Below are 8,834 nucleotides of genomic sequence, written 5' to 3' on the forward strand. Positions count from 1 at the left end.
AATAAAAATATGTAGCTTAAAGTGTGGTAAGATAAAAATGTCTAACTCAAAGTTCCAAACGCCTCTTTTTCTTTTTTTTTTTTACTCATGAGAATCCTACTGCCATTTGTTTTCCTATTAAATGACATTTCAAATACTTTACTATAAACATAAATAATATCTCCTTTCAAGAAGGCAAATGACAAACTAAATTTGAGATCTAGCTACATTTCTAAACCCTACCCCGAACTAAATAGATGAACAGTTGCTTTATAGATTGTATCTGAAGAATAAACAAAGAGAGACAGTAGGTTACAGAAAACATGTCACTTGAAACTGGCATCTGCCCTTTAATTCAGGAACATCATCCTAAACCCTGTCACTTCTGTTGACATCTGTTACACATCCAGATACATGAGGTTCTGGAAAAGCTCAATCTGATTTGCAGTTGGTTAGAAAAAAAAAAAAAAAAAAATATATATATATATATATTTTTTTTTTTTTTAAACTGCTTTGATTTATCTATAGTTATGACTTCTTTTTTATTAGCCTTCAAAATGGGGAAAACACTGTTCACATACTGACCCACCTAGATTTAAGTAGCTGCTTTGGAGACTCTGAAGGCCCCAAATGCTCTAACTATACATCCTCTGTGATATAGGAAGTTTTCATCATTTTTTTTTAAAAGATGTATTTATTTATTTATGATGGACATAGAGAGAGGCAGAGACACAGGAGGAGGGAGAAGCAGGCTCCATGCTGGGAGCCCGATGCGGGACTCGACTCCGGGACTCCAGGATGGCGCGCTGGGCCAAAGGCAGGCGCCAAACCTCTGAGCTACCCAGGGATCCCGGAAGTTTTCATCATTAAACGACTTTTTTGAATTAAAGCATCTCAAGACCTTTGTTAGATGTATACATATTTCCTGAAGTGTGTAAACCATGAATACAGTTACACTCATGATCATCAGTTGTCACATTAATAGAGAAAAGATCTTTTGCAATAAAAAGAGGAAGAACTACCCCATGGGACAATGAGTAGAAGACATCTAGAGCTTTTGCTACTCAAAGTGTGGTCCTCTGATTGTACCAGTAGCACCTGAGAGGTTGTAAGGAAAGCAAATTCTCTAGGGGCACCTGTTGGCTCAGTCAGTTAAGTGTCTTCTTGATTTGGCCTCTTGTCATGATCTCAGGGTCATGAGATTGAAGCCCTACACGCCCCCTACAGCAATCTCCATGTTCAGCATGAGAGGTTCTGCTTGAGATTCTCTCTCTTCCTCTCCTTCTGCTCCTCCCACTCATGCTTCCTTTCTTTCTCTAATAAATAAGTAAATCTTAAAACAAACAAACAAAAAGCGAAATGCAAATTCTCAGACCCCCTCCCCCACCTACTGGATCAGAACGTCTTGTGGGTGGAACCTAGGAGTCTGCCTTATAAAAAGGTCCTGATGAGTTCTCCCATTTGTCAATCACTAGTCTAAACTTGAGAATAATAAACCCCTCTCAGTATGAGAAGAGGAGATGAGCAGAGCTGGAATGGTATTTCACACACCACTTATATTTATTTCACACATTTATTTACATTAATTCATAATCTCAATTACATTTACTGGGAAAAAATCATGGCAAATATTAAGTGGCCAGTGTGAGTGTTTTACCTAAACAGTCCTATATTTGCATATACTATACTGGCATTAATAAATTCAAAATACTCTCCCCAGAACACTTACTTATATAGACTTTAAATAAATATATAATTTCTAAGGCTTTGGAGTATTCCCTATGGAAAAATTTAAAAGAATCATTATTTATTTCAATATTTTTAAATGTGAAGGTACTGCTAAATCTTTTAGAATGAGTGGTACACAAAACAAAACAAAAACAAACAACCAAAAAACTTCTATACGTGGAGTGGTTATTTCACATGTATGTGGATGACAAAACCCCCACTGAAACATGTGATCAAAGGAATCAGGAACCTGTGAAGTTATCAAGAATCTTTTAGTTTGTAGATTGTAGTTTTGCTCACTAAAGGCAATAAAGCCTTTGAACATGTGCTATTGCTAAATACCTACTCGTTCAGTTGACCTCTCTAACTCAAATGGAGAATATTGTACGTGCCTCTGCTGGACCTCATCTTGTTAGATTTAGTTCATTGCTCAAGCCTGCTGAGAATTTGTCAGAGCCCAATTTTATCATCAAATGAACTCACCATTCTACCTTGTTTTGTGACACCTAGAAATTTTGTGCATATGCCTTATTCATGTGAACATTTTTTTATGGAATATCCTAGAGGCAAGACAATTTTAGAATCTATAATTTTTTCAAATTTTAAAAAGAGGATATAGTGCATATAAGATATATAAGTGAATCTGCTATGATTCCACAGGAACACCTTGTGTTGTGCAATATGGTGCACTAGAATTCACAGGGCTTGTGGGAAAAATAGGTTATGGTAGATCAGCCTGATCGTGTGAAATTTTGCCATCAGAACAAGGAAAAAAAACAACAAAATAACTGTCCTAATAAATTTATAGGAATGTTGTCTATTGGCATTTGCACCTACTATCTCCCAATAGTTAATCCTTCATAAAATGAAGCCATGGAGCTCTTTAACTCTGGTGATATAAACCCTGAAGGGTGTTTAATTTTAATAGCAACCATTGTCATCCCAAAAACAAAACTGAAAAACACAACCCAACTTTAACTCAAGGGCTTTAGTCATCTGATTTTGGCTGGCCTCTTCACTATTCATTCCCACTGTTCCCTTCAGAAAAACATTCTTGAGAGCACACCAGCAGGTTATAACAGCTCTGGGACTTGGTTTCCTATTCCCATGTTTGCATTTTTCTCTTCACTTTCTTTACCTTGAATTATGTCCCATACTCTTCTCAGTATCCAGTTTTTACTCTCAATTAATTATGTATTTCAAGTCTCATCTCCTTTTGTGACAAGCCCATTTTGGCAATGTCTCCTATATTGCTCTAGAACTAATTACTAATTATGTATGGCAATCCTATCGTACTCAACATATAAAGGCCTGGACTGCAATATCATATAGATATTGTGTAAAATATATATGTGTATATCATAGACATGCAATAATAGATATAGATCTTGCATATCAAATATATATCATATGTATATCTATTCCCATCCTCATTTTTTAACTCTCCATCCTGAGCTACTTCATGTCATTAAAATGGCAGAAGAATAATTTACTTAATAATGCATCCATTGTTCAGTTTTATTAGTCAGGATTCTCCAGAGAATACATATCCTCCGGAGAGAATATATATCTAGAATACATATTCTTTATATGCATTTGTTGTTTTGATGGCTATTAAATCATTATCCATAGAAGTTCTATAATGCAGTGTACTGACTGCACTATTGGAGAGTTTATTTCTTTAGACCCTTCCCAACACATGTTACCAAACTTTCTAAACTTTGACAAAATGAGCGTTTACAAATAATATCATATTGCTTATTTTTAATTATAAATGAGTTAGGATATTCATTAAAATGTTTAACCACTGGGGCTTCTGTGTGGTATAGTCAGTTGAGCATCCAATTCTTGATTTTGGTTCAGGTGGTGATCTTGAGGTCACAAGACTGAGTCACTCTTTGGGCTCCACACTCAGGCCAGAGTTTGCTTAAGATTCTCACTGACTCTTCCTCTGCTCCCTCTCTCTAAAATAAACAAATAAATCTTTAAAAAATATGTTGGACAACTACTTGTGTTTTCTTTTCTGAAGAAGTTATTCGTGTCTTTTGTCTATTTTCCAAAAACTTAGATATTTTCATGATAAATTAGAATTCGTTCTATAACAAGAGAATGAAATAGAGTATATCATTTTATGTTGGCTTGCAAACTTTTTGCCAAATTAGCTGTTTAATGAGTCTGTTTTCATCAAAAGGATGTTTAAAGACTTTTCATGGATGTCAAAAATTTAAATTTTAACTGAAGTCTTATATAAATATAGGTAAGTTCAAACATTACATGTATACAGAGCAATGAATTTTTATTAATGAATAAAGTTCATTTTTGTAAATACCACCCAGAGCAAAAAACTACTCCATAAATAGCCTCCCGATATGATACTCCCAGTCACCATCACTCTCTCCCCAAAAGCAAAGTCAAGAGCCTACATTAATTATGCCTATTTTTAATTTTTAAGTAAATGTATTTATTTCTAATGCTTATTATATAGTATAAAACTATACATATTTTTTAAAGTTAGATAAGGTATGTATTCTTTGGATATGTGGCTTCATTTGTTCAGCATTGTGTTTCTGAGATTTACTCATGTCATTCTGTGTCCCATTAGTTTATTCTTCCTGCATTGCTGTGAAGGTGTGCTAATATATTAGAATTGGCTTCATCTGCTCAGGCTGCTTTAGCAACATACTAGGGGCTGAGTGACTTCTAAAAAAAACAGAAATTTATTTCCTACAGTTTTGGTGAGTGGAAGGTCAAGATTGGGATACAAACATGGTCAGGCAAGAGCCATATTCCAGCTGACAGACTTCTTGGATCCTTATATGATGGGAGGGGTCAGAGAGCTCTGTAGGATTTCTTTCCTAAGAGCAATAATCTCTTTCATGAGGATGAACTTTTATGATCTCTTCACCTTCCAAAGGCCACACCTTTTAAATCTATCACACTGGGCATTAGGATTCCAACATGTGAATTTGGGGGGCACACAGCATTCAGACCATGGCAATAATTTATTCCTCAAATGTTGTTTGAATTTCTGACTACTTTAAGAGTGCTGTTAGATGATGCCTGCATAGGTCTTTTAGAGTACAATGTATAGATTGCTGTGGACTATATACTTAGGACTGGAATTGCTGGATTGTAGCAAATGCTTATCCTCAACTTTAGTAAATGTTATCAACAAATGTCCAATATGATTGTAAAAATTTTCACTCTCATCAACAGTGTATCATTTGTCATTTTGATATTAGTCATTCTGTGTGGTGATGCTTTACCGTGTTTGCATATGTGTTGTATTCTGATGACTAAAGAAGTTGATGATCATTTTTTTTTTACTTTCTCTGTTGACCATTAATTTTAAATTTTATATTGTATTGTCTTACTTTTGCTATCTTTGGGTTTAATATGTGTCCTTTTTCTTTCTACTTGAGAAGATAGATTGGATCATTTATTTTTAACCATTCTTCTTTCCTACAATATGAATTTAAGCCTATAAATTTCCTTCTAAGCATTGTTAGCCACATTCCCTAAGGTTTGATATTTTATTTTCCATGTCATTTAGCTAAAATGTTTTCTAATTTCTATTCATTTTTTTTTTAAAGCCATGCATCACTTAGAAGTGCATTGTTTAATTTCCAAGCAGTTGGGGGGAATTTCTAGTTTTCTCTTTCTTATTGATTTCTAACTTAATTTCATTGTGGTCAAATAATGTACTTTGAATGTCTCAAAACTTTTGAAATCTGTTGAGGTTTTCTTTATGATCCAATATGCGGTCAGTTTTGGCAAACATTCCTTGTGCATTCTGTTGTCATTGGGTGAAGTGTTCTGATGTCAATTAGATCAGTTGGTTAATTACATTTGTGAAGGACATACTCTAAGATGGCCTGGAATTATTTTTGCCTCTGGGTAATCAAACCCTTATGTAATTCCTTCCCATGGTGGTTGGTGGATCCTATGACTTGCTTCTAACCAATAGAATATGATTATGTTATATAAGATTGGACTATTGCTATTGTAGGAGACTTTGTCTTGCTAATTTTGATAAGCATGAAGGGACCCCATGTAACAAGTAACTGAGCCTCAAAACAAGCTATAAAATGAAGGTAACACCTAGTCAACAGGTGGCAAGACACTGGGACTCTTGGTCCAACTGGCAGCAAGAAACAATTATGCCAGGAAATGTGTGATCTTGAAAGCAGACCTCAGTCAAGCCTTGAGGAGAAATTGTAGCTCTTGGCAATACCTTGATTATAGCTTTCAAATAAGACAAGGAGGCCCCAGTGAAACCATGCCAGGACTCTTGAAACACAGAAACCTTGAGGTAATTAATTAAGTAGTGTAAGACTAAATCTGTGCTGATTTTGTTATGTAGGAACAAGTAACTATTATTGCATCATTTATAGCTTTGATATCTATCTGAAATTTTTATATCCTTATTGCACTAGCCATAGAGAATGGTGTGTAAGACTACCCCACTTTTTGTGGTTTTGTCGATTTCTCCTCTTAGTTCTAAAACTTTCATTTTGCTCTACAAATGTTGAAGTTATATTTTTGATTGTACATAAATTTAGAATCTCTGTCTTCCTGGTGAATTTACTCCTTTGTCATTATACAATATTCTTTTCCTCTCTAATAGTATTTTTTGCTTCAAATGACTGTTAAAACTTTTTTCTTTTTCTGATTTTCACCAATCATCCAGTGATACACTTAGTTGAGATTCTCTTTTTATTTATCTATTTGCTTCACAAAATGTATTGAATTTGTGGGTTGATATCTTTCATCACTTTGGGGCTATTCTTGGCCATTTTCTCTGTTCAGGTCCTTCTTCTGAACCACTTATTTCTACTTGGGATGCTCTACTCACATGCATGTTATCTGTCATTTCTCACATACCTCTAATTTTCTTTCATTAATTTTCATAATTGTTTTCGTTCCATTTCAGTTTCAATATTTTCTTTTGACCTGTCTTCCAGTTAAATACCAGTAGTGTCTTTCAATGTATGCGACTGCTTATTAAGACTCAAATAAAAATAAGTCTCATATAATGAAGTCTTAAGTTCATCTATTCAACACATATTTACTGAGCAGCTACTTTGTGTCAACATTGTTTTATGCCCTAAACATATATCAGTTAAAAATGAATTAAAAAATGACAAATATATTTATCTTCACACAGTTTACATTTTAGTATGAGTAAACAGAAAAAAAGTCAATAAATTAGTATATAATCAATTAGAATGTGAATATACTATGAGAAAATTAGTGCAGAGGCTGATGGAAGTAAAGAATATTGCAATTTTTAATGACATGGAAAGTAAAAGTTTCCCTGAAAAGGAACATTTGGTAAAGATTTAACAGATTAAAAGACTTAGCCAAGGTGCCTGCTCAGCATAGTCAGTTGAGCATTAGATCTTGGTTTTGGCTCTGGTCTTGATCTCGTGGTGGTGAGATTGAGCCCTACATTGGGCTTTACCCTCAGTGCAGAGTGTGCTTAAGATTCTCTCTCCCTCTCTGTCTGCCTCTCCTTCTTGTGCCCTATCTCTCTTTCACTCTCTTAAATAAATAAATAAATAAATAAATAAATAAATAAATAAATAAATAAATCTAGCTTTTAAAAAAACTTAACTATATGAATTTTTGAAAGTATTATATTCTAGGTAGTCCTGGAGCTGGAATATTCTTGGAAAATTCAAGGAACATCAAAAATACCATGTTTGTGGAGCCAGGTGAGTTATGGGGTAATCTGAGAGATCAAAGGGAAAACTGGTGATCAGTGCAGAGAAAGTAGTGGAATCTTAAGTACAGGCTGTGAAATCTTTTAAATCATTATAAAGATTTTGATTTTGACTTGAATAAGTTGGAAAAGCATTGAAGAATTTTAGGCAAATGAATGACTTGATCTGACTTACAATTTAACAGGATTATTCTGGTTTGTGTTGTAAATAGTTCTAGCCCAACAAAAATGGAAACAGAAACACTAATTAGGGGACTGATTTTAATAATCCCCATGTGTGCCATAGTGTTATGGACAACGGTGCTACAGAGATTGTAAGTTATGGTGAGAATTTATTGGATTTTGAATATACTTTGAGGGCAGAGTCAATAGTATTTAGTTTAATGCTGCCTTATTTAATAATGAAATCATTTATATCTGTGTATTTTCTACTGTGTCTGGCTTTGTCTATAACATATATGTTTCATATTAGGGATCACATATCATTTTAATCAGTTTTATCATTGACAAATAATCTAAGATTTAAACATTTCTAAAGGATTGGGGTTATTTTTACAGGGAACAGGTAATTTACCTTGCCTTATGTTTAAATTGTATTACATTATGGTGAACAGATTAATATTATCTTTAATAGCTCCTTTATTAGTAATTTTAAGATTATCTTTGTGGTGCAGTATAGTCATTTTTTTTTGCAAAAATCTTTAAGCTCTTTGAAAAGATAGTATCTTTTCCATAAGCAAAAAGTTCAATATTGTACCTATTGAATCCAATTTTAAAATTAATTATTGAAATTCTGTTTATGCATATGTATTTTAACCTAATTGACTTTAAATATAAAAATCTCTGATGTTATATTTCCAAATTTATTTCACAATTTTAAGCTATATTGCAATTATGCAGGTTATCCAAACTTATTTCAGATTTTTAATATAAGGAATATATAGATGATCCAAATAGCCATATCTTTTTTTAATATGACTGAAGTTTACATTTTGTTTTGCTTTTTAAGGATTCCTTTATTTATTTGAGAGAGAGAGAGCACAGGGGAAGGGGCAGAAGGAGAGGGAGAGAGAATCTTAAGCAAACTGGGCACTGAGTATGAAGCCTGATGTGGGGCTTGTTGTGGGGCCAGTCAATTAACTGACTAAGCCAGATGGGTGCCCTGCTATCATTTTTTCTAACCAGTAGTCCTTGATTGGCAAAATAAAGATATATCTATATAGTACCTGATACTTGCCAACAGGAAGAAAATCTGGTATGTTGTTTGTCCCCACCTTTTCTAGCCCATTAAAAGCCTCTTCCTCTAGATCTACATTTGACTATCAGATTGATATACATAGTTCCTAAGAAAACTGGTAATGTTTTGATAGAAAAATCAATGGTTCTTTTTTATTTTATTATT

This window comes from Canis aureus, chromosome 37 (assembly GCF_053574225.1).
Source record: "Canis aureus isolate CA01 chromosome 37, VMU_Caureus_v.1.0, whole genome shotgun sequence".
Lineage (NCBI taxonomy): Eukaryota > Metazoa > Chordata > Mammalia > Carnivora > Canidae > Canis > Canis aureus.